This window comes from Loxodonta africana, chromosome 2, assembly GCF_030014295.1.
Source record: "Loxodonta africana isolate mLoxAfr1 chromosome 2, mLoxAfr1.hap2, whole genome shotgun sequence".
Lineage (NCBI taxonomy): Eukaryota > Metazoa > Chordata > Mammalia > Proboscidea > Elephantidae > Loxodonta > Loxodonta africana.
The window spans coordinates 169753454-169779732 of record NC_087343.1 but is presented as its reverse complement, the minus strand read 5'-3'; the positions used below and the strand labels follow the sequence as shown (position 1 = coordinate 169779732).

The 26279-nt window shown below is 43.1% G+C and overlaps 1 protein-coding gene and 1 long non-coding RNA gene across 2 annotated transcripts in view; both read right to left on the bottom strand.

Annotated features, from left to right (window-relative positions):
- Positions 1-26279, bottom strand: part of GALNT10 (polypeptide N-acetylgalactosaminyltransferase 10) — a 270053-nt gene that overhangs the window by 81551 nt on the left and 162223 nt on the right. The window lies entirely within an intron of this gene.
- LOC135228970 (uncharacterized) lies at positions 1359-24433 on the bottom strand. Its single transcript, XR_010319819.1, has 2 exons — positions 24338-24433; positions 1359-23736 (listed from the first exon to the last, which is right to left on the bottom strand). It is a non-coding gene; the product is annotated as an uncharacterized LOC135228970 (long non-coding RNA).

Here is a 26279-nt window from a genome sequence, read left to right as displayed (position 1 = left end):
ATGTGACTTCTTGCAAAAGCATACCCAGAGATTTATTTAAGAAATATTAAACAAAGAAACCATGGTTTCTGCCATTCCGTTGTGAATTTTCACTGCAAAGAGAAGTCTCTTTATAATTGGCAAAGTAATTTTTTTAGAAAGGTTAAAAATCAAAAGGAAAAGATAAAATTAAAAAAATTCCTGGCTAACTCTTGGACCCACTGAACCCCAGTTTGAGAAATGCTGGTCTAAGGTACAGTAACAGGTCCCTGGGAACCCAAGGTCCTTGTTAGTTCAGGCTCTGATGCTCCTTGTTATCTGGGACCACCCCTGCTGGCATATCCTTCCTAAGACCCCAGGGCTTTGCTCACTTTAGTCAGAGTTCTAGCCCCAGGGGAAGCCTGAGAATCCACTGAGGTCAGTGGTTTCCACCAGTGCGGACTGGAGTTTAGTAAAGTTCTCCCAGGGTCTCTGTCTCCTACTTTAAGTAGGAGCAATTATCCTTTAATTTCTTTTCTACATCAAGCTCTTGGGTAAGACTTCTTTTGAAAAAAGTTTTCACTATTGAAAAATTAAAGAAGTTGGAACCCCCCTGCCACAGGCCATTTTCCTCATATCAAATGGTGAAATTAGGGTGCTGAGAGGGGTAGGGGCTTGTTGGGTCTCCATCAAGTCTATGGTAGATGGGCTTGAGGGCTCAGGTTTCCCAACTGGCTGGGGCTCCCTCCCTTAGTTCCCCTGCCTTGGAATCTTTCCCAGAATTCCCCCCCAACCACAATCTCCCTGTCCACTTGCCCCCTTCCTCTCCCCGAATTAAGCACTAAAACATTAGCTTTTTCAGTTTTCAAGGGTTCCCGACAAATTTCCTCTCACATGCAGATAAGTAGATGGGAAGACTAAAAAAACTGAAAAAGTGCTCTGTCAGAAGTACGTAAGTCTCCAAACTGAACGCTGACATCTTCACAAAGATGGCACGCCCTGAAGGTCTAGCATATACAAGGGCAGGAGAGGTTGATGCAGTTGGTGGTATATAAATGCATGCATAATCTTCTTAGTGACTAAACCTTTATGATTCCATTGAAAGATTAAATGAATTCAACTTTAAAATCCATTTCCGTTCTAAAGACCAGAAAGAGGTTTTTAGGAAATGAAGGTACCCTAAGTCCCGGAGTCAAATATCAAATGGCAGGCGCCCAGGCCCTGGGTCTGTGAGTGGGAGAAGGGAGGGCCTGTGAGGTGGGAGTGGTCTTTGGTGTATCAGAAACATCTGGGCGGGAAGTCAGGAGACCCGGTTCTAGGCCTGAGTGTGCGTCAAACTTGCTGTGTGACGTTAGGTAAATAAATCACTTATCCTTTCTGAGTCTCAATTTCCTCATCTCTAAAATGTAGCCAAGAGCCCTGGTGGTGCACTGGTTAAGCATTTGGCTGCTAACCAAAAGTTTGGCGGTTAGAACCCACCAGCCTCTCTGTGGGAAAAAAATATGGCAGTCTGCTTCCATGAAGATTACAGCCTTGAAAACCCTACGGCGCAGTTCTACTCTGTCCTACAGGGTCGGTGTGAGTTGGAATTGACTCCATGGCATTAGGTTTTAAAATGTTTTTTATATAGCTGACTTCACCACACTGTAGCGAGAAAGGGAAAGAGGGATGGTGTCTGTAGTCTGCCTGATGTGTTTTTTTTTGGTACACTACACTACCTTTTATTTTGCATGCTCATTTTTTTCTTATTTTTTGTTGTACTTTAGATGAAGATTTACAGAACAAACTAGCTTCTCATTAAACAGTACAGATTTTTTTTATGACATTGGTTAACAACCCCACGACATGGCAAGACTCTCCTTCTAAACCTCGGGTTCCCTACTACCAGCTTTCCTGTCCCCTCCTGCCTTCTGGTCCTTGTTCCTGGGCTGGTGTGCCTCTTAAGTCTCATTTTTAAAAAAATTTTTTATTGTTCTTTAACTGAAAGATTATAAATCAAGGCAGTCTCTCATACAAAAATTTATACACACCTTGCTATATACTCCTAGTTGCTCTCCCCCTAATGAGACAGCACACTCCTTCCCTCCACTCTATTTTCATGTCCACTCAGCTGGCTTCTGACCCCCTCTGCCCTCTTCATCTCCCATCCCCTAGACAGGAGCTACCTACATAGTCTCATGTGTCTACTTGATCCAAGAAGCTCACTCCTCATCAGTATCATTTCCTATCCCATAGCCCAATCCAATCCCTGTCTGAAGAGTTGGCTTTGGGAATGGTTCCTCTTTGGGCTAACAAAAAGTCTGGGGACCATGACCTCTGGGGTCCTTCTAGTCTCAGTCAGACCATTAAATCTGGTCTTTTTACAAGAATTTGAGGTGTGCATCCCGCTGTTCTCCTGCTCCCTCAGGGGTTGTCTGTTGTGTACCCTGTCAGGGCAGTCATCAGTTGTAGCTGGGCGCCATCTGGTTCTTCTGGTCTCAGGCTGATGTAGTCTCTGGTTTATGTGGCCCTTTCTGTCTCTTGGTCTCATAATTATCTTGTGTCATTCGTGTTCTTCATTCTCCTTTGCTCCAGGTGGGTTGAGATCAGTTGATGCGTCTTAGATGGCTGCCTGCTAGCGTTTAAGTCTCCAGATGCCACTCTCCAAAGTGGGATGCAGAATGTTTTCTTAATAGATTTTATTATGCCAATTGACCTAGATGTCCCCTAAAAGCCTGATATGTTTTGTGACTTACTCTCTGCACTTCAGTTACCTCATCTGCAAAATGGGAGTAAACCAATTTATTAATGCTGGGAGAAGCATAAGGGAATCAGAGATTCTCACTGAAAAAGGAAGTTAGGATATAAACAAAGTCCCTTCTTTCTTTGACACACAATAGGAGTTGCTGCCTCAAACACATCATTTAGCAAGCGTTCAATAGCTGATAAACTTTTAAGGCAGCCCACTTCCACTGTGCCGGGCCACTTGCCCTTGACCTACTCACTTTCCAGCCAAGGAGGTAGGATGCCAGGCATGTAAGCTCAGCACTCAAATTTCAGCACCTTCAGAGAAGAGGAGACCAGCATGGGCTGAAGCATCAGAGAAGGCTTCTTGGAGGAGGAAGGACCTGATCAACCTGGTCCTCAAAAGTGGAAAGGAAGGTGAGGGGGCAGAAGAACTGAAAGGCATATGGCTGAAAAGGCAGGTGTGATGAGAAACAAGGGTGACTTGGGGCTAGGGGTGAGGTTGGACGGGCAGACTGGGCTCTGTGCCTGGGTCTCACGGCCACGTCAAGTCTTGCCCTTGAGGCAGACACTTGACCCCAACCTGTAGCAGCATCCACATCTGTTCCATCCCAGCCCTACAGAATCCAAGATATACAGTACACGCTCAGGAAATTTCAGTGGTGTATCCTACATCTATGATGCCAAGGGTCACAATTCAACTCTACCAGTAAAAGCCACATGCTGGACTGACTTACTAATGACTGAATGCAAAACACTGGCACAAGTCACTAAAAAAAAAAAAAAAAGAGTACCACAATATCTGGAAAATCTGGTCAGGGAGATGAGAATCAGTCAAGCAAAACAATACCCAAATGTGTCAGCTGGACCTAGAGTTGGGATGATAATACACATGTCTAATGATGGCCGTGAAATGCCGGGATCATGTGGGTATACCCAGGGTCATGTACAATTCCCATGCCCTGGACTTTAACAGCTGTAATGCTCTCGCTTTTTCTCCTACCCGGGCACAGCAAATGTGTGTCATTATTATAAAAATACATTAGACACAAACCCTGTGCCTTCTCAGATGTCCTTGTCTTTCTCAGGACCCGACCTGCATCAGGTCACACTGGGGTACAGATGAAACATCACAGTGCAGGCCCTGGGACTGGGTTTTCTGAGTGGCCCCCAAAGGGCTAGATGACACAACTGGGAAGTGGGGAAGTTAATTTGAACTTTGATCAACGGGAAACAGGAGATGCGAGAGAGCCAGGTAGAAACATTTCCCCTCCTTTCTCGCTTCCATGGAGTATGTCCAGACAGTGGCATATCTAGGGTATTGCACTGGCCCTGGGCACCTGGCTCCGCTGAGCGGTTTCTATTAACCTGGTATGGCCCAACATTCTTCCTCAAGCACGGTAATGTGTTAAGTAAAAGATTAACGAGCTTGACTTGTATTTTTGAGATATTATGGTAAAGTTATCTAAAAGAGGGGTGTAGCATGGTTGGACAGGGCACAATTTCAGTGCTTGCCATAGGTGCTATTTTCCTTAGATATACTGCTGGCCATACTGGGTTAATAAAAACTGCTCAGTGGCACCATGAGGGGTGGTGCAATACCTGCCATACCCTAGTTATGCCTCTGCTCCCGGGTGCTGCTCCTCCTTTCAACTTTTGGGAGAAGCCCCACCTGCTGAGTGTTGGAGCTTGCCTCATGTTTTTTGCCTCACTTTTCCTTTTTACCCTCTCCCTCACTGTCTTGGGCTGGCACCTCCCAAATAAAGCGTCATCGCCTTAATCATTACTTAGGCTGTTTCCTGGAGGATATGGGCTAAGTAAGACAAAGGACAGCCATACATTTGCTCAACATTCACAAACACTGGTACTTTAAGAACTGGCAGTAACAAAATTACTTGTGACACACCTTATAACATATCCTAACCCATAATGTCTTGATGCCATAGTAGAGAAGGACAGATTAGAATATGAAGAGATGAAGGAGAGCGCATTGGTGGGTTTGATGGATTCAAGTTCTCAAAGGTGCTCTTGTATCTGTTAATTCAACACACATTTAATGATGCCACTTATGGGTCTGGCATCGTTCTGGCTATCGGGGACACCATTCACACACCTGCTGGCATCTTTGCCACTCAACATAGGCTTTACCCAATTAATGTTAACAATTTAAAAGCCTTCATAGCATTAATTGCCATTAAACAGGCCTCTTTACAAACAGGTGTGAAAAAAATGGCACGTGACAGTGACTGGTCCAAGGCCAATTCCCTTCCTCCTTCTGATGGGCAAAGCCTCTGAGGCAAGCTGTGAAATGATATAAAGTGTTATTTAAAGCCATAGCCTTGGGGCTCCCCATTCCAGGGAAGTGCCCAGCCCTGCCACTTACTACCTGCATGATCCTGTTGTTGTTAGTGGCCACAGAGTTGGCCCCCAATTCATGGTGACCCCATACTCAACAGAACAAAATGCTTCCTGGTCCCGTACCATTCCCATGATTGGTTTTGGACAGGACTGCTGTGATCCATACGGTTTTCATTGGCTGATTTTTGGAAGTAGATTGTTAGGCTTTTCTTCCTAGTCTATCTTAGTCTGGAAGCTCCCCTGAAACCTGTTCAGCATTATATCAACACCCAAGCCTCCACTGATGGGTGGTGGCTACGTTTGAGGTGCACTGGTCACAGTGGAACTCAGGCCTTCATTATGGAAGATGAGAATTCTACCACTGAACCACCAATGTCCCCTTTGTGTGATTGCAGACAGTCACTTAACTTCTCCATATGCAAAACGAAGTCAACACTATCCACAACTCATAGGGTTCTGTGAAGAATTGCATGAGAAATGAGAGTAAACCACTTAGCACTGTGCCTGGCACCCAGTAAGCACTCACTCAAAGGCCAGGCACCTGGGGTGAAAACCCACATGAAACAGATGAGCTTCATGTCCACCTGTGGAGGGGCTGTCAGGACGTGCAGAGTTACCCCGGTCAGAGTGGGATGTGTTAAGTTCAGGGTGTCTAACACTGGTCTGAGCCAGGGTGAAAGAGCCAGGCTTCTCATGGTGAGCCCTGCTGGTTGCAGAATCAGGCCCAGGTGGCTGATGTCAGAAATTCAGATGTGTGTCCAGAATGAACGGTGTGCTTTGGAATTTTAATACTGGCTGTGTATCCTTACATATGGCACTTAGCCCCCTCTTCGTCTTGTTTTCATCTCTACAACGGTGGTAACAATATCTTCCTTTCAGGGTTTCTGCGAAGTTAAAATGCAGCAATGTAAGCAGAATACCTAGTGTAAAGTAAGCGTTCAATAAATGGCAACTACTGAATTACACTGTTAACTAGAAGCAAGAGCCAGAAAATAAATGAGTCAATGAGTGAATGCCTAAAGGGAAAACCACTCTGCTTAGCCGTGTAACCGCAGGCAGGTCATTTTACCTTATTTAGCCTTAGTCGCCTCACCTATAAAATGGAAGCAGTCAGATAACTAATCCATATGATCGTTGTGAGGATCAGGCAAGTTACCAAAAGTGAAAGCTTTGTAAACTCTCAAGTGGCTGAGGGCCAAGAGTTGAGCCAAACTGGACTGCTGGGTACAGAGGTAGGGGAGCCTTCCAAACCAAGGATGCCAAGGGCAAGGTGTGCAGATGGGGAACGAACAGTACAATGGCTTTTCTTATTTATACTGTTCACTATGTTAGATTTTTTATTACAAAAACATTGCATTGTAGAAAACTTGGAAAACACATAAAAGTAGACAGAAAAACATGTAAATCTCCTGTGACCCCATCAATTGAAATAACTGTGGGTATTGGGTTGTGTTTCAGTGTTGTGCTGACACATGTGAGCACTATCACAGGTGAGTGCTGACACAGGTAAGCACATGTTGGAATGGTCAAGTTCAAACTCTAGTCCCAACTCTATCAGATGTGTGACCCTGGAAAAGATTCCTTACTTTTCTAAGCCTCAGTTTCCTTGTACATAAAATGGGGGTAATAATATTACATTCTTCACAGAACAGTTGTTATTAAATAAGATAATGCATGTGAAAAACTCAGCATAGTGTCTGTCACATTGTTGTTGCTGTTGTTAGGTGCCCTTGAGTGGACTCCAACTCAGTGAACCCATGTGCAGAGTAGAATTGCCCCATAGGGTTTTCCAGGCTATAATCTTTACGGTAGCAAATTGCCAGGTCTTTCTCCCACAGAGCCACTGGGTGGGTTCAGATTGCCAACCTTTCTTGGATAGCAGCTGAGCACTTAACCACTGCGCCATCAGGGCTCCTCTCTGTCACATTAGAACTCAATAACTGTAGCTGGTGCTATTATTATTATTTATACATAACTTTATATTTACAAATATGGGATTTTTCTGTGTGTGTATACGGTAAAAATCATGCCATCAAATTTTCTTCTACAGCAGCGGCTCTGAAAGCATGGAACCAGGACCAGCAGCATCAACATCCTCTGGGAACCTGTTAAGAATGCAAATTCTCTCTTGGGAGCTACCTGACCTATTGAATCAGAAACTCAAAGGGTAAGAACCAGGAAACTGGATTTTAACAAGCCTTTTTTTAGGTGGTTCTGATGTGTGCTAAGGTTTGGAACCACTGGCCTACAGCACATTTTTAATGATTTCACAACATTTTCTACCATAATTTATTTAATCAGTTTCCTCTTCTTAGACCTTTAGGCTATTTGCTAGTGATGTGCTGGAGCTGGCTCGTACAGGCTGGGGAGAGCTGATTGTGAACATCTCTTCCCGACCATACATAATGTTGGTAGCTTGCAATCAGCCAGGATGGGAGTTTTACACCACAGGAATTAGCAAATGCTACAAAACAGAGCTCCTCACCCCTCCCATTACTGGCTATTTCCATTGGTTTCTGCTATTATAAACAATACTGTAATGAACATCCACGAACATCCACCTATTTATTCATCTTTGATTGTTTCCTTATGAAAGTTCCTAGACATACAATTGCTAGAGGAAAGGATGAGCTCATTTTTAAGGAACTTTGATACATATTGTCAAATTGGCTTTCAGAAAAATTGTCAACTTAACATTCCCACCAGCATGGTGCAATGGACTTTGAGCTATGGGCTGTGGACCCAGGATTGCTCACCAGGCCTCAACAGTGATGAAAACAGAGCAAGACCCTTGGCTCAAGCATCTTTGGCTCTGGGGGGGACTAAACGTTAACTCCTGCTACATGAGTTTTACACTTGTCTGTTTAGAGCAGTGCAGTCCAACAGAACTTTCTGTGTCATTCTATGTGTTGAATATGGAAGCTACTGAGCATGTGAAATGTGTCTTCGGTGACTGAGGAACTGAATTTTTAATTTTATTAAATTTTAACTAACTTAAACAGCCACATGTGGCTAGTGGCTACTGGGCTGGATGGCACATTTCTAGAGACTCTAGAGGGACCATGGCTTAAGGCTCTTCAATAACTGAAAACCATGGTGAACAGAGATCCTGCATTACATGCATCAGTTCTGGTCAAAACATTATGTTCCCACAATGAAATTCTAGAACTTCTTAAACGTCTGGAAATTCTAATAGTTCAGAATTTAAATCACATCTCCCAGGCTGGGTTTCCTACCTGCAATCCTCTGCTAGATTATGTATCTCCTTGGGGGCTGGGAAATACTGAGCTCCCCACTCAGTACGTAGACACAAAGGTCGGTCACTCATGAGGCCATAACACATACCCCAACAATCACTATCTGAGATAGCTGATCGACCACTCTGCCTCTGTGTTTTGCTTAAGCTGTTCCCTCAGCCCAGGGAACCTCCTTCCCTAGCCAGTGACACCTCCTCTAGGAAGTCTTCCCTGATTATTCCCACTTAGAATTAAAAGCTTCATTCTCTACGTGGCCAACTGGCCACTAAACTTGGCTCATGAAGTTTAATCATTGGTGAGAGAGCCTTGAGTCACCCTGAGTGAATTTCAGAATTTTTTATCTAGAATTTTAGATGAAATTCTAATAAGTTTGATAAGTAGATTTCTTGTTCCAAAGCTGATCTGAAATAGCAAATTAGAAGGAAAAAGCTCTCAGGGACAGACACACTGCAGTGACATGAAGTAAACATCATCTAAGAGTTATGCAGTGAGGGAGAAGATTTAGAAAAAATACATAAATACCAAATTTGGGCTTTTGAAACCAAGTGCACTAGGTCATTTAGTGTGTGGGGGCAAATAACTTTTCCAGAACTCAATAGTTTTGGGGGGCAGTGCTGTATTAAACAGCTTATATTCATTAAGACAACTATACGGCATCAAGTTATAACTTGAAACTCTGGGCAGAAGTCAGGAAAGTCACCTTAGAGTTCTAGAATTTAAAGCTTGATGGAATTTTACAAGTCATCTATACTTTATAGCTGCAGACACCGAAGCACAAAAGGTGATGTAATTTGCTCAAGGTCACAGAGCTATTTACTGGCAGGGCTAGAGCCAGACCTGGTCTACTTGCCCTCACATCAACACCTGGAAAAGTCACCAGGTGAACTTTTATCTCACAATGCCACTGAATTGATGAGGCATTTACAGAGGGAAAAATAATGCATCTCCCCCTGCTCCTTTCCACAAAGATATTTTCTCTTGTCACTAGTGATAAACACTGGGAAAACATATCTTTCTATATAGAAACAAAAGGAAGAATGAAATAGGAGTTAGCATTTATATCTTTACGACAAACATGGTGTGAATATCACGACTTGAGGGTGATGTAATATTTGAAAGGATATCTTCTAATTGGGGTGATTAATATCCAAGTTGGTATTACACGTGGGCAATGTGAGCAAAGGCTGTTTTAAAAAAAAAAAAAAAAAGGCATTTCACAAACACATGGCTGTCCATCAAAATGCAAATGACAGAACAGAAATAAATGGCTGATGTTACATAAATGATTTCAATGCTCTGTGCATCACCAGCCATTTATTTTGGGGCTTGGGCCGTGGGAGAAGAATAATAGGATTGATCTAAGGCAGTTATAAAGCACCACTGATAAATAAATATACATCTTCCCACTCTATGCAGGAGCAGATATTCAGGACAAGGTGGTTCACACAGACAGACAGCTCTTTAAATGATACCCCGCAATTACATTATAGCCTTTCAGCAGATAATAAACCTTCAATGTCTTGAATAATTTAAAATTTTCCAGTGGCACGAAAGTTGAAGGGAAAGAAAATCAGACTCTGCATTAGAGGAGGAAAAATTCTCAGCAAATCAAAGGTGAGAATTCTGGCAGAAAAATGTCCAGGTTTTCATTCTTTTTCCTGATAGGTAGACATTGTGTCCCAGCTTAACCTGGCCCCTGTTTTTCAAAGTCAAAGAGCCAAGAGGGAGTGGATCTATGACAAATAAATGAAGGAATTATAAGGCACTAAATCTTTCTAAGTATTCCTATCACTCAGGGGAGGTAATACACAACAGTGTATCACTCTGGATGGAAATAAACTTGAGTTTGGATTCTGACTCTGCCATTAGCTTGCTGTGTGAACTGGACCTTTCTAATTTCCAGTCTCTTCATCTGTAATATCAGGATAATACTACCAATCTCAGAGGATCCAATGAGACCATGAATTAGCTGTTCCTGACACATACCAAGCAATTCATTGTTGTTGTTGTTAGTTGCAGTCAAGTTGATTCCAACTCATGGCCACCCCATGTGTTGCAGGGTAGAACTGCTCCATAAGGTTTTCTTGGCTGTCATCTTAATGGAAGCAGATTGCCAGGTCTCTTCTATTGTGATATTGCTGGGAGGGTTCAAACCGCCAACCTTTAGTAGCAGGCAAGCGCAAACCATTTGCACCATCTAGGGACCTTTTAAGCAATTCACAAAGGGTGGCACTAACTATAGTTATTTTCACAAATTATTATTATTATTATTAATGAAGGTCTAAGTTTTGGGGTCCTCAAGGTATAGCTAGAAAGGGGAATCAAAGAAGGAGAAAGAACAGATGGACATAAAGAGTTTTGTATTAGGGGATATTACGGGGAGGACCTCAAAGCATCAAGATCTAATCCTCATTTGCCAGATGGGTAAACAGACCCAGAGAGGATTAGGATTTGCCCAAGGTGACCTAGCACAGGCAAATAATAAGAACCATTATGGGGTGCTTGCTTTGAGCCAGGCACTGTCCTAAGCCCTCTACATGCAATATCTCAATCAATCTGCACAACCCTTTGAAGAAGCTGCCTTGTTTTACTCATTGAGGCACGGAGAGATTAAGAACCAGCTTAAGGTCACCCTATCCTCTAACACTAGAACTTGGGCCCGTAAGACCCAGGAGTCCTGATCCAAAGCCCAAACCATGTACGGTTTTTACAGAGGGGTTCCTTGGGATAAAAGGCTAAGATAACAAATACGAATGCAAATAAAATTTAGCCGAAATAGACATTTAATTAAAAAAATAATTTGCAAAAGTATAGTTTTACAATGTGATAAGAGCAGTACTATCTATAGGGGAGCTGGTGGTCACTGGTGGTTCCCAGTACTGCTGAGGTGGGTTTGCATAATTAAGTTATAGGCACACACTGGGGACGGCCCAAAGAAGCTGTCAGGGAAAATCCCTTTGTTAAATAACTAGAATGTTGCTCAGTACTGCTGCAATTGGCTAAAATGTTTAATGGGGTTGATACTTGACTACAATAGTCAAGAGATCTATTCAAGGATGAGTCAGGTTAAAGCCAAATATTAAGTCCACAAAGGCAGGTGGGGGAAGGTCAGATCCTGGGTGTCCACACCTGTTGCTGGCAGGCCTCTCTCTTGTGCACTACTGGTCCTGCTAGCAGCACCCTAACCACTGGGGACAGCCTGGACTGGGGGTGTGACTGTGCGCTTAACTTCTGGGGGGGGGGGTGCTGACAGCTTGTGAGGGTCAGCCCCAGCCAGAAACCAGTGCTCCTTGAATGAGTGTGACTCTGTCATTAACCAGCCAGAGGACATCAGATAAGTCCTTTGCCCTGTGTGCCCATTTCTCACTTCTAAAACTTGCAGGGAGGGTGAAGATCCCTGACAGCAGTGCTGACGCTGTCTGAACCCCGAGGCCATGTGCCTGGCAGTCCTAGGCCTCATCAGAGGGAAGCCTTGATTTCCTCCAGATCCTGGCAGTCCTAGGCATCGTCAGAGGGAAGCCTTGATTTCCTCCAGATCCTGGCAGCCCTAGGCATCATCAGAGGGAAGCCCTGATTTCCTCCAGATTTAAGAATAGACTTTGCAAGTGGGTAACTTGCAAATGCCTGAACTCAAGGTTTTGCATGTGGAGAGCTTGCTAAAAGATGGAATCCGTGGGAGTGTGGAAGAAATATTTAAAAATAAAGGTTGAAATGTGAATAGAACCAGAGTGTCTGTTTCTGAACTGATTCCACCATTATATTTTTTAGAAATTTATTTTGCAGTTGAGGAACTTAGGGGGATTACAAACAGGGCCTTCCAAAACCTGGAAAGAGTCCTGGGAAACTCAGGGCAGAAGTAGGCCTCGCTGAGGGACATTACAGGGAGCATGATCCTGACCAGTAGGAGGAAACACTTTCCTAAGAGCTGTCTAGTTAATTGTGACAGCAGGACAAGCAGCATAGACACACTGAGGTGGCCTCAGGATAAGAAACTTTGCCTCAAGGTTCACTTGGAGCAAACCTAAGCAAGCTAAGAGAACCAAGACCTGGGATGCCTTGACTTGAGCTCTTCTATTTCTGAAGCCATGAAGGCAGTCAGAAGTAGGCTCATACAGAGGGAACTCTTTGAGGGGAAAAATACTCATGGATGAGTTTTAAACGTCCCAGGAAAGGGCAGAAATCCATGTGCTGGAAGGCAGGACCTTTAAACCAGGTGCCCTGAGGTTGGAGGAGATACGATCAACCTCAGAATACACGGGACCAAGCAGGGAGCTTCTGACTGAGGACCAGGCAGGGCTCCAAGCACATTCTTACAGAAAAAGAAAAAATTTTATTGGACATTTCAGGAGGAATTTATACCATGCTTGGTGAATTTAGAGTTATGGTTTAGTTGGGGCCTCAAGCCAGGTGATTATGGTAATTTAGAAAGGACCAAGCTACTTCTGTTCCTAGCCCATTCCAGTTTGAAAATATTAGTGCTGCCTTATATTTATAGCATGTTGAATACTTTCCAAAGCACTTTCCCATCTATTATCTCATTTGATCCTCACAACATGCCAGCTGTGACGACTGGGGCTCTGCCATGGGGCTGTGAAAGCTTTCCCCTCTCTGGGCTTCAAAAAATGAGGGCACTGTACTCATCACTAAATACTCCTCGAGAGCTCCTTCCAGTGCTCTCATCTGAAGGCAGAATTTCTCAGCTGGAGGTCCTCGGACCCCCTGCATTAGAGTTCCCAGAGAACTGGTTATGTGCAGATTCCTGGGCTCTACCCAGACCACATACTTAGACTCCTGAACAGTTGGGGCCTGGGAACGTGCATTTTAAACATCCTTCCCAGGTGATTCTTACGTGCACCAAAATTTGAGAACCCTTGCCCTAGTATTTCATGTAACTCCTCGGCTCTGAGATTTTGACATATGAAACGCACATGCTCAGCAACTGAAAAAAAAGTCCTGAAGAAGTTTAAAATTCTGATGGGTGAGGAGAAAACATTCTAGTGTTGGCTGAGTGTATGTGATCATCCAGATAATAACAGCCTCTCAAGGATATAATTAGTGCCCTCGAAATTGGAATATGACTGTTTAATAATTTAAGTGAGATCATCAGGATTAATGAATAGCAGTTGAAATTAAATGTGAGCCCATAAATCCGTGCAGGCCAATGATCTGTGACAAGGCGTCCTGACAAACACAGGTCTGGCTGAGGCTGAAGGCATCTTAACTTATCTCCTCCCATAAAGGTCACGCATTTTTGCTTCTAGAGTTTACATTCAAAGAATCACAATCCAAACATATCATGAAGCACACCTAGTGGCAAGCCATTCCTGTAATCCCGTGTTTTCCAAAAGTCTGGTGATCATTTCAACTCTATCAGGATAACCTGAGGTGCCTGTTAAGAATGCAGATTACCAAGGCCCACCTAGAACCATTGAACCAGAATCTCTGTGGGTGAGCCCTGGCACCCTGCATTTTAACAGGCTCCTCAGGAAATGCTGAATTATGGATGAAGGTTAAGGACCACTGCTTGAACCCAACTGGAACCAGAGACCACAGGGACACGCTCCAGGTTTGGGCTGTCTGCCTTTGAGGTAATTTTCTCCTCAGCCACCAGACTGGAGGGTTCTCCCAAGGGTTCTTTTTTTCTTGGAAATCAGCATCCTTTTCTAAGTCCTTGTTGCACTTTTTAGTTTATTAAACACATTCACATTTCTAATGTCATCTAATCCCTATAACGTGACCTTAAGGTTGACGGGGTGGCTCAGCTCTCATCATCCTGTGTTTCAGTGAACGGTAATAATAACCACCACCCTAACAACAGTATCATAACAATGACAGGTGACACAATGCTTACCATGTACCAGGCCCTACCACAGTGCATTATCTCATTTAATCACCCAAACCATAAAAGGAAGGATAGTAGTTAGGGTTTTTGGGAAACTGAACTCAAACCGATTTAAACAAGAAGGGAACGCACTGGCTCATGGGATGGAGAAAGGACAGGCTTTTGGATGAGTGCAGCTGGCATCACAGGCTGATGGGCTACCAGCTGGTGCTGCCCTGACGGCCAGGTGAGATTACTGACTGGCAGTCACTCTAGAATCACAAGGAATGGGCGGCAGGTGAGGTGCAGTGCACCAAACTGTGCTTCCCATCTTCTCTCAGCCTGAAGCGGGAGGGAGACTAGGTACATGTTTACTACAGAGAGTCTGCTCTGCTCAGGAAGAAGGCCTACTTATAGGTCACTTTCATTCACTTTGGAGTTAAAGTACCTTCTGCCTTATGGCAGCAGGACAATGTTTGCTGGGGAAGGTCAGGGCTGGTCTTCCCTCCTGCCTCGTTAAAACAAATCTGCTGGCTTTTCTGGAGGCTCCAGGAAGGTAATTGTTAAGAGTTTTCCATTAACAGACACTGGAGTGCAGTTATTATTTAGAACATTCTGGACCAAAAATTGTGACAGAACACAGAAAAACCAGTTTCTGAAAAGACTGGGCAGAAAGCATAGCCCTTCAGCCTTATAATCCCACCTGTTTTCACCCTCACTGCAGATTATTAGCAATGCCCCAAAACACCTATTCATTAACAGGCCCAGCAGTGGAGGACAGTTGACAGTGGAAAGTTATTGGTTATTCTGAGGTTCCTGGTTGCTTATAAATAATTCGTGCATCTGTGAGGAGCTCTGCATTTATAAAGCAAAAAATAAACTAAACATTCTTTAAATCGTTCTAGAAGGAATGAGCATTTTGGTCTTTCAGGAGAAGGAACTGAGCCAATGTGGGGATCCCCAAAGGTTCGAAAAGGCAGCCCACACCTGCTAACACTTTACAGGAACCAATGTCACTAAGTCACACAAGAGGAAAGGATGTTACCATGTCCTGGACATGAATCTACTTCTTTATTCCATAATTACGTTACCATGACATTTCTCTATTTGAGAAATTACCAAATTAAACTTTCATTTGTATGGACATGTACTAAGTGTCACAACTGCATATTTCATGTCTTTCCCTAAAAATTTTTTTTTGTTCTTGTTTTACTTAGAAGGTGGGGGTTTGGAGGGGAGGTGAATTTCTTATACTTTGGCTTGAACCTCTACTATATGTGAAATTTTCCTTTAGGTAAAAGTTGGCTACTAAGAAGAAGCTTCCTATAAAATTGTTGTTGTTGTTGTTAGGTGCCGTTGAGTCAGTTCTGACTCATAGCGACCCTATGCACAACAGATCGAAACACTGCCTGGTCCTGTGCCATCCTTACAATCATTATGCTTGAGCTCATTGTTGCAGCCACTGTGTCAATCCACCTTGTTGAGGGTCTTCCTCTTTTCCGCTGACCGTGTACTCTGCCAAGCATGATGTCCTTCTCCAGGGACTGATCCCTCCTGACAACACGTCCAAAGTATGTAATGTAAGCCGCAGTCTCGCCATCCTTGCCTCTAAAGAGCATTCTGACCGCACTTCTTCCAAGACAGGTTTGTCCGTTCTTTTGGCAGTCCATGGTATATTCAATATTCTTCGCCAACACCACAATTCAAAGGTGTCAACTCTTCTTCGGTCTCCCTTATTCATTGTCCAGCTTTCACATGCATATGATGTGATTGAAAATACCATGGCTTGGGTCAGGCACACCTTGGTCTTCAGGGTCACATCTTTGCTCTTCAACACTTTGAAGAGGTCCTTTGCAGCAGATTTGCCCAATGCAACGCGTCTTTTGATTTCTTGACTGCTGCTTCCATGGCTGTTGATTGTGGATCCAAGTAAAATGAAATCCTTGACAACTTCAATCTTTTCTCTGTTTATCATGATGTTGCTCATTGGTCCAGTTGTGAGGATTTTTGTTTTCTTTATGTTGAGGTGTAATCCATACTGAAGGCTGTGGTCTTTGATCTTCATTAGCAAGTGTTTCAAGTCCTCTTCACTTTCAGCAAGCAAGGTTGTGTCATCTGCATAACGCAGGTTGTTAATGAGTCTTCTTCCAATCCTGATACACTGGTCTTCTTTATATAGTCCAGCTTCTTGGATTATTTGCTCAGCATAAAGATTAAATAGGTATGGTGAATGAATACAACCCTGACACACACCTTTCCTGACTTTAAACCAATCAGCATCCCCTTGTTCTGGCCGAACAACTGCCTCTTGATCTATGTAAAGGTTCCTCAAGAGCACAATTAAGTGTTCTGGAATTCCCATTCTTCGCAGCATTATCCATAGTTTGTTATGATCCACACAGTCAAATGCTTTTGCATAGTCAAAAAACACAGGTAAACATCCTTCTGGTATTCTCTGCTTTCAGCCAGGATCCATCTGACATCAGCAATGATATCCCTGGTTCCATGTCCTCTTCTGAATCCAGCCTGAATTTCTGGCAGTTCCCTGTCGATACACTGCTGCAGACGTTTTTGAATGATCTTCAGCAAAATTTTGCTTGCGTGTCATATTAATGATATTGTTCTATAATTTCCACATTCGGTTGGATCACCTTTCTTAGGAATAGGCATAAATATGGATCTCTTCCAGTCAGTTGGCCAGGAAGCTGTCTTCCATATTTCTTGGCATAGACGAGTGAGCACCTCCAGAGCTGCATCTGTTTGTTGAAACATCTCAACTGATATTCCATCAATTCCTAGAACCTTGTTTTTCGCCAATGCCTTCAGAGCAGCTTGGACTTCTTCCTTCAGTATCATCGGTTCCTGATCATATGCCACCTCTTGAAATGCTTGAATATCGACTAATTCTTTTTGGTATAATGACTCTGTGTATTCCTTCCATCTTCTTTTGATGCTTCCTGCGTCGTTTAATATTTTCCCCATGGAATTCTTCACTATTGCAACTCGAAGCTTGAATTTTTTCTTCAGTTCTTTCTGCTTGAGAAACGCCTAGCGTGTTCTTCCCTTTTGGTTTTCCATCTCCAGCTCTTTAGCACATGTCATTATAATACTTTACTTTGTCTTCTCCAGAGGCCCTTTGAAATCTGTTCAGTTCTTTTACTTCATCAATTCTTCCTTTTGCTTTAGCTGCTCGATGCTCAAGAGCAAGTTTCAGAGTCTCCTCTGACATCCATCTTTTCTTTCTCTCCTGTCTTTTCAGTGGCCTCTTGCTTTCTTCACGGATGATGTCCTTGATGTCATTCCACAACTCGTCTGGTTTTCGGTCATTAGTGTTCAATGCATCAAATCTATTCTTGAGATGGTCTCTAAATTCAGGTGGGATATACTCAAGGTCATATTTTGGCTCTCGTGGACTTGCTCTGATTTTCTTCAGTTTCAGCTTGAACTTGCATATGAGCAATTGATGGTCTGTTCCACAGTCGGCCCCTGGCCTTGTTCTGACTGATGATATTGAGCTTTTCCATCGTCTCTTTCCACAGATGTAGATATATTTACATTACTTACAACTGTATCTGGCATATAATAAGTGCTATATAGATGCTACTTAGCATTATTATGGAAAGCCTGGTGGCGTACTGGTTAAGAGCTACAGCTGCTAACCAAAAGGTTGGCAGTTCAAATCCACCAGGTGCTCCTTGGAAACCCTATGAGGCAGTCCCACTCTGTCCTTTTAGGTTTTCTAGGAGTCAGAGCTGACTTGATGGCAATGGGTTTGGTTTTAAGCATTATTATTACTGCTATTATTGCCTATTCCTGTCCAAAATGCAGGCAGAACCTGCCCTTTCACAGTTCCCCAATTATTGAGCTAAATGAGAATGATGTGACTAGGACTTGGCTGGTTTGCGCTCTACCAGGTTAGGTACCTAAGGAACCTCTTACTTGTATTTCAGCTTCAAATCTCATCTCCCTCTAGACTCTGAGTAAATAGCAACTCATGTTAGACTAAGCCAGCAGAAGGGCCCAGGAGCTTTCTAAAGACAGACTATGACAGAGGGGGGCAGTTCTGTGGTACTCTCCTTGGGGGCCTTTCCAAGGACCTTCAATAACATGCACCATTGGGTTTTGCTTTCCCCCATTATGTTTTTAAAGAAACACTAAAGCAGTAGAAAAGGTTAGACTTTAATCCTCACAAGAAAAACAGGAGAACATCAGCAATTCAGCACAGTCTTGCTGTGCCAAGTTTTTAAAATGTAGAAGGCTCACCCATCTCAATAGAAGCATCACCTTTCTGGAAATATAATGCAGCTATTTTCTACTACAGAAACGATTCTTTCCCAAACACTGGAGCTCTTGATGCTTCAGATGCAATCTGAGCGATTTATTTGACTTTTTTTTTTTTTTCTTTTGCTATCCTGGTAAATCATTTATAGTGTTTGATTCACAAAATCCCTTTTTTTTCTACAGATGCACAAAATATTCCATAAATTTATCGACTCCTACATCCTGTGTTCCTGCCAGATATCCACCAAAAGGTTTATAGATTTCCCTCATTATAAACTAATTGATATTCTGTAACAGCTTTAATCTTCTAGCAGTTCTCCCTTTTGGAGTCTGAGAGAGAAGTGTTTAGGATGTTAAAGATATTAAAGGAGAAGAGAACCAAGAAAGCCTGAGGATTTTCTTAGTGGTAAGACACCCTGGAGACTGACACTTAAGATCCAGAGTTCTTCAGGTTACAGCACTCATTGTAGGGATGACCAACCCCTCCTGTCAGATGTGATTATCAGCCAGGGGCTGGCTATTCTAAGGGCAGGCAAGCAGTTTAGGCCACTGACCACCCATCTCTCAGAGCCTCAGTTTTGTCGTCTCTCAGACAGAACCACTTCTGCTTCACATTTCCATGTTGCTTTTGTTGTTAGGTGCCACTGAGTTGATTCCGACTGTCATGGATTGAATTACGTCCCCTCAAAAATATGTTATCCACTTAGTTAGGCCAGGATTCCCAGTTTTGTGTGGTTGTCCTTCATTTTGTGATTGTAATTTTATGTTAAGAGGATTAGGGTGGGATTGTAACACTACCCTTACTCTGGTCACCTCCCTGATCCAAGGTAAAGGGAGTTTCCCTGGGCTGTGGCCTGCACCACCTTTTATCTCTTGAGATATAAAAGGAAAGAGAAGCAAGCAGAGAGTTGGGGACCTTATACCAACAAGAAAGCAGCACCAGGAGCAGAGCATGTCCTTTCGACCTGGGGTCCCTGCCCCTGAGAAGCTCCTCGACCATGGGAAGATTGAGGACAAGGACTTTCCTCCAGAGCCGACAGAGAGAGAAAGGCTTCCCCTGGAGCCAACGCCCTGAATTTGGACTCGTAACCTACTAGACTGTGAGAAAATAAATTTCTCTTTGTTAGAGACATCCACTTGTGGTATTTCTGTTATGGCAGCACTAGATGACTAAGACACCGACTCATAGAGACCCCAGGTGACAGAGTAGAACTGCCACATAGGGTTTTCGTGGCTGTGATTTTTATGGAAGTAGATCGCCAGGTCTTTCTTCCTCAGAGTCGCTGGGTGGGTTCGAACTGCCAACCTTTTGGTAAGCTGCCGCTCACTTAACCCTTGTGCCACCAAAGGAAAAATAAAAAACAAACCAGCTGCCACTGAATCAATTCTGACTTATAGCAATCCTATAGGACAGAGTAGAACTGCCCTATAGGGTTTCCAAGGCTGTAATCTTTACAGAAGCAGAGTGCCACACCTTTCTCCTGTGGAGCAGCTGGTGGGTTTGAACGGCCAACCTTCTGGTTAGTAGCTGAGCACTTTAACCACTGTGCCACCAAGGCTCCTTACTTCCACAGAGGAGATAATATTTCACTTCTGGGGAGGAGAGCTGGGCAGGCTCTAATAACAGTCACTATCTTCTCCTCCCTGTGGATGCTCATCAGCACAGCTCTGCCCTTGGCCCCTAAGCTGAAGCCTGGGTCAGTCAGTTCAGGAGGAATGTGGGAGAAAGAGATCCATGTTGTGTTCTCTGGATAGGCCTCACCAACAATACAGCTGATATTCTGGTCTCCTTTGATTCCTGTCCCTATGTCATGACTAACTCAGAGGAGAGACATGCTAGTTATTGTGAGGGGAAATGACTGGAGAAAGTGAAGTGGAAAAAAAACCCAGGATATAAAGTTACATATGATTGGATGTCCACCACATAAAGAATAAAGTGAAATGAAGAGACTAAATGTAGATTTCCATTACGGAATATTAACTAGCTATTAAGAAAGAAATGAGTTAGCTCTGCACTGACCTGAAAGATGTCTGTGATACATTAACTGGGAAAAAAAAGTTATAATGTATAAGTATGATCTCATTAAAAAGAAAAAAAAGGTAAAGATTAGGAGTAAAGATGATTTTAAATCAAAGCTCTATGTCTTTGAGCTGAGAACATATGGGCGGCTTGGCTTCTCTGTGTCTCGGTTTTTTCATCTGTAAAATCGGGATAAACATATTATGTTTTAAAAGTAGAAAAAAGAGGTTTGAGGACAAGTCCAGTAGTTTTCATATTGTGCACATCTGAACCTATGACAGTGTTTGCTGACGGATGAGCGAGTACAGTTGGCACATAGCAAATGCTCAAGAAATACTGCTGCTGCTGTTGGGTGCTGTAAAATCGATTTCAACTCGTAGTGACCCCATGTGACAGAGTAGAACCGCCCCATAGGGTTTTCTTGGCTATGTCTTTATGGAAGCAGATCACCAGGTCTTTCTCCCTTGGAGCCACTGGGTGGGTTTGAGCGGTCAACCTTTTAGTTAGCAGCCGAGTGCTTAACCATTGTACCACCTGGCCTCCTTGTTTCACCACTAACTAGCTGTTTAATTTTGGCAATTTTTTTTTTAATAATTTTTATTGTGCTTTTTTTAAGTGAAAGTTTACAAATTGAGTCAATCTCTCAGAAAAAAAAACAAACATATATACCTTCCTACACACTCCCAATTACTCTCCCCCTAATGACACAGCCTGCTCTCTCCCTCCACTCTCTCTTTTCGTGTCCATTTTGCCAGCTTCTAACCCCCTCCACCCTCTCATCTCCCCTCCAGGCAGGAGACGCCAACATAATATCAAGAGTCCACCTGATCCAAGAAGCTCACTCCTCACCAGCATCTTCTCCAACCCATTGTCCAGTCCAATCCATGTCTGAAGAGTTGGCTTCGGGAATGGTTCCTGTCCTGGGCCAACAGAAGGTCTGGGGGCCGTGACCACCGGGGTCCTTCTAGTCTCAGTCAGACCATTAAGACTGGTCTTATGAGAATTTGGGGTCTGCATCCCACTGCTCTCCTGCTCCCTAAGGGGTTCTCTGTTGTGTTCCCTGTCATCGGTTGTAGCCGGGCACCATCTAGTTCTTCTGGTCTCAGGATGAGGTAGTCTCTGGTTCATGTGGCCCTTTCTGCCTCTTGGGCTTGTAATTGCCTTGTGCCTTGGTGTTCTTCATTCTCCTTTAATCCCGGTGGGTTGAGACCAATTGATGCATCTTAGATGGCTGCTTGCTAGCGTTTAAGACCCCAGACACCACTCTTCAAAGTGGGATGCAGAATGTTTACTTAATAGATTTTATTATGCCAATTGACTTAGATGTCCCCTGAAACCATGGTCCCCAGACCCCTGCCCCTGCTACGCTGGCCTTGAAAGCATTCAGTTTATTCAGGAAACTTCTTTGCTTTTGGTTTAGTCCAATTGTGCTGACCTCCACTGTATTGTGTGCTGCCTCTTCCTTCACCTAAAGTAGTTCTTATCTACTATCTAATTAGTGAATGCTCCTTTCCCACCCTCCCTTCTCCCCCTTCTCGAAACCACAAAAGAATGTTTTCTTCTCAGTTTAAACTACTTCTCAAGTTCTTATAATAGTGGTCTTATACAATATTTGTCCTTTTATAACTGACTAATTTCACTCAGCATAATGCCTTCCAGGTTCCTCCATGTTATGAAATGTTTCACAGATTCCTCACTGGTCTTTATCCATGTGTAGTATTCCATTGTGTGAATATACCATAATTTATTTATCCATTCATCCGTTGATGGGCATCTTGGTTGCTTCCATGTTTTTGCTATTGTAAACAGTGCTGCAATAAACATGGGTGTGCATATATCTGTTTGTGTAAAGGCTCTTATTTCTCTAGGATATACTCCAAGGAGTGGGATTGCTGGATCGTATGACAGTTCTATTTCTAGCTTTTTAAGGAAGCACCAAATCGATTTCCAAAGTGGTTGTACTATTTGACATTCCCACCAGCAGTGTGTAAGTGTTCCAATCTCACCACAACCTCTCCAATATTTATTATTTTGTGTTTTTTTGATTAATGCCAGCCTTGTTGGAGTGAGATGGAATCTCATTGTAGTTTTGATCTGCATTTCTCTAATGGCTAGTGATCGTGAACATTTCCTCATATATCTGTTAGCTATCTGAATGTCTTCTTTAGTGAAGTGTGTATTCATATCTTTTGCCCATTTTTTAATCGGGTTATTTGTCTTTTTGCAGTTGAGTTTTTGCAGTATCATGTAGATTTTAGAGATCAGGTGCTGATTGGAAATGTCATAGCTAAAAACTTTTTCCCAGTCTGCAGGTAGTCTTTTTACTCTTTAGGTCAAGTCTTTGGATGAGCATAGGTGTTTGATTTTTAGGAGCTCCCAGTTATCTAGTTTTTATTCTACATTCTTTATAATGTTTTCTATACCGTTTATGCCATGTATTAGGGCTCCTGACGTTGTCCCTATTTTTTCCTCCATGATCTTTATCGTTTTAGATTTTATATTTAGGTCTTTGATCCATTTTGAGTTAGTTTTTGTGCACGGAGTGAGGTATGGGTCTTGTTTCATTTTTTTGCAGATGGTTATCCAGTTATGCCAGCACCATTTGTTAAAAAGGCTGTCTTTTCCCCATTTAACGGTTTTGGGGCCTTGGTCAAATATGTACTGCTTATATGTGGATGGATTTATGTCTGGATTCTCACTTCTGTTCCATTGGTCCATGTATCTGTTGTTGTACCAGTACCAGGCTGCTTTGACTACTGTGATGGTATAATAGGCTCTAAAATCAGGTAAAGTAAAGCCTCCTACTTTGTTCTTCTTTTTCAGTAATGCCTTATTTATCTGGGGCCTCTTTCCCTTCCATATGAAGTTGGTGATTTGTTTCTCCATCTCATTAAAGAATGTCGTTGGGATTTGGATCAGAATTGCATTTTTTTTTTTTTTTGCATTAAATGTACAGATCACTTTTGGTAGAATAGACATTTTTATAATGTTAAGTGTTCTTATCCATGAGCAAGGTATGTTCTTCCACTTATGTAAGTCTCTTTTGGTTTCTTGCAGAAGTGTACTGTAATTTTCTTTGTATAAGTCTTTTACATCTCTGGGAAGATTTATTCCTAAGTATTTTATCTTCTTGGGGGCTACTGTAAATGGCATTGATTTGGTGATTTCCTCTTCGATGCTCTTTTTGTTGCTGTAGAGGAAGCGAACTGATTTTTGTATGTTTATCTTGTATCCTGATGCTCTGCTGAACTCTTCTATTAGTTTCAGTAGTTTTCTGGAGGATTCCTTAGGATTTTCTGTGTATAAGATCATGTCATCTGCAAATAGAGATACTTTTACTTCTTCCTTGCCAATCTGGATGCCCTTTATTTCTTTATCTAGCCTAACTGCTCTGGCTAGGACTTCCAGCACAGCGTTGAATAAGAGTGGTGATAAAGGGCAACCTTGACTGGTTCCCAGTCTCAATTGGCGTGTTTTGTTGACCTCATGGAGGTTTTGTTACTACATGTTTGTATGATTATGCAGAATGACCTGGAATGATACATACCAGGGTGTTAACATTAGTTACCTCAGTGAAGATGGAATTGGAAGGGAATTGGGGAGGTATAAAAAAGGAAATAAAATAGCATTGAAAGAAAGAAATAAGCCAAAATGTTAGCAGTGATTGCCTCGGTATGATGAGACTATGGGTAGCACTTTTCATGTCTTTTCCTCGACACCCGACCTGCGCTCATGCTGTTCCCTCTGCCTGGAATATTCTTCCCCTCCCACAACCTAAGGAAGAACATCTACTTATCCCTTAGGACTGAGCTTTGCTGGAATTTTCTCCAGGAAGTCTTCCCTGCTTCCCCTGTGCTCCACAGCACTTGGGCCTCCACCGGGTAGCCCGTATTCTATGGTCTTAGAATGGTGCCTCACCTGTCTGTCCCCGCGCTGGATGTGAGCTTCCCAGGAAGTCTGTTTTACTCTTCATATATCCCCAGTATATAGTGCAGCATCCAGCAGAGTTATTTCGTGAATATTGCTGAGTAAATGAATATGAATTACTCTGATAAATCAGGACAAACATACAGGGGGAAAAAAAGGCAGCACAAAACCCAAAAAGGTGAAAGAACCCAAGAAATAAATCAAAGTGGGGAATGGTTCCTTCAACAGTTGTGGTGGTGTTGGAGGCAAACTAATGGTGCAGGAGAGAAGACAAGAAAGGAGCATAGATAAATAAACAGATAACTGCTGTCGAGTCAGCTCTGACTCATGGCGATCTTATGCACAACAGAGTGAAATGTTGCCCAGTCCTGCATCATCCTTATGATTGCTGGCATGTTCGTTATCTATTGTTGCAGCTATTGCACTAACCCATCTCACCAAGAGACTCCCCCGCTAGGCCTCTACTTCTCCAAGTGTGTGTCCTCCTCCAGCGACTGATCCCTCCTGATGACATGTCCAAAGCCAGCAAGTTGGACACTGTTCCCTTGTGGTTCATAGGTTTCCAGTGGCTAATTTTCTCTTTAGTCTATCTTAGTCTGAAAGTTCAGCTGAAACCATGGGTGACCCTGCTGGTGTTTGAAGTGCTGGTGGCATAGCTTCTAGCACCAGAGCAACATGCAAGCCACCACAGTATGATAAACTGATAGACAGGTGGTAGCAGAAAGGAGTACACGCTTACTGGGCAGTGTCAAGAGTGGTCTGTTGGAATGCAAAGCGGTACAGGGCAAAATGGGTTTCCTTGGTGTCAGTCATCACTAGGACTGGCGGTGTGAGAGTACAGGTCAATGGAGAGAAGCTCTGACCCTGGCCTCACTCGAAAAGGTCTCTACCATGTGAGTTAAGGGGCCCAGCAATGCCCATGCTCCTCCAAGCACCAATCACTGCTAACAACTTATCAACGGCTCTGTGAACACCTGTTTAAGAACTTCCTGTTGGGAGCAATTCCCTGTTTTGAGTTGGGGAAAGTGCTGTCAATGAAATCACACCAAAGCCTTTCAGTTCTGTATCTCATCATTCCAGGCAGTCCATGGGCCATCCAAAGACAATAACCCTTCCTAATATGCTGGTTTTCTAGAAAACCAACACTGTTTGAAAATGGGGAAGGGGATGGGAAGAAATAAATGAACAAAGAACTCTTCTGTTTTTTCTATTAAAAATATTGCATCTAGGCAGTGCGACCTGGAGGCAGGGCAGCCAGCCTGTGCCCCATCTGCCTATCCCACAAGTGACAAAGCAACTCTACGTCCTCCTAATCCTCAAGCAAAGCTCACACATTTAAAGAGCTTTTGGAGACTCCTGGAAAACTCCACCGTGTTTAATTCGTAAGCAGGGCCGGGATTATTCCGGTGTCAGCACCTGCCTCCACTCTAGTTCCCGGTGCTGCCTGCACAAAGCTCTGGATCTTATTTCAAGAATTCATATGCTCCAATTTTGTCTCCTATCCAGGTCTCGAGCCTTAGCTGAATTACAATTAGTTGCCCTGAGGATGCTGGAGGGGGCTCATTTCAGAGGAAAATGCCTTCTGCTAAGCAGTACCAATCTAGCCTGTAGTTAGCATTTATGAATTTCAACTCTGAGAACTGCCTCCACTAACATGACCCAGAGAAATCCATCTTTTACCATGGCCCATATTTGCCATACTTTAGACAGGCCTCTCCATAATCCTGAAATTGTTTTTCCCAAATCTCATTTTTAAAACAATCACTGCTGAGTAAGTTTTCTTTCAGAGCTGCCTTGAGAATTTCTTCTTGAAACAAGAATAATGACTGCCTTTCTGAAAAAAACCCATTTTGCAAAAATCTGACAGCTAAGTTGCAAGGCTGAGGGGCGTGAGGTAAGAGTTATCTGGGCTCCATGCTTGATTAGTGAAAAA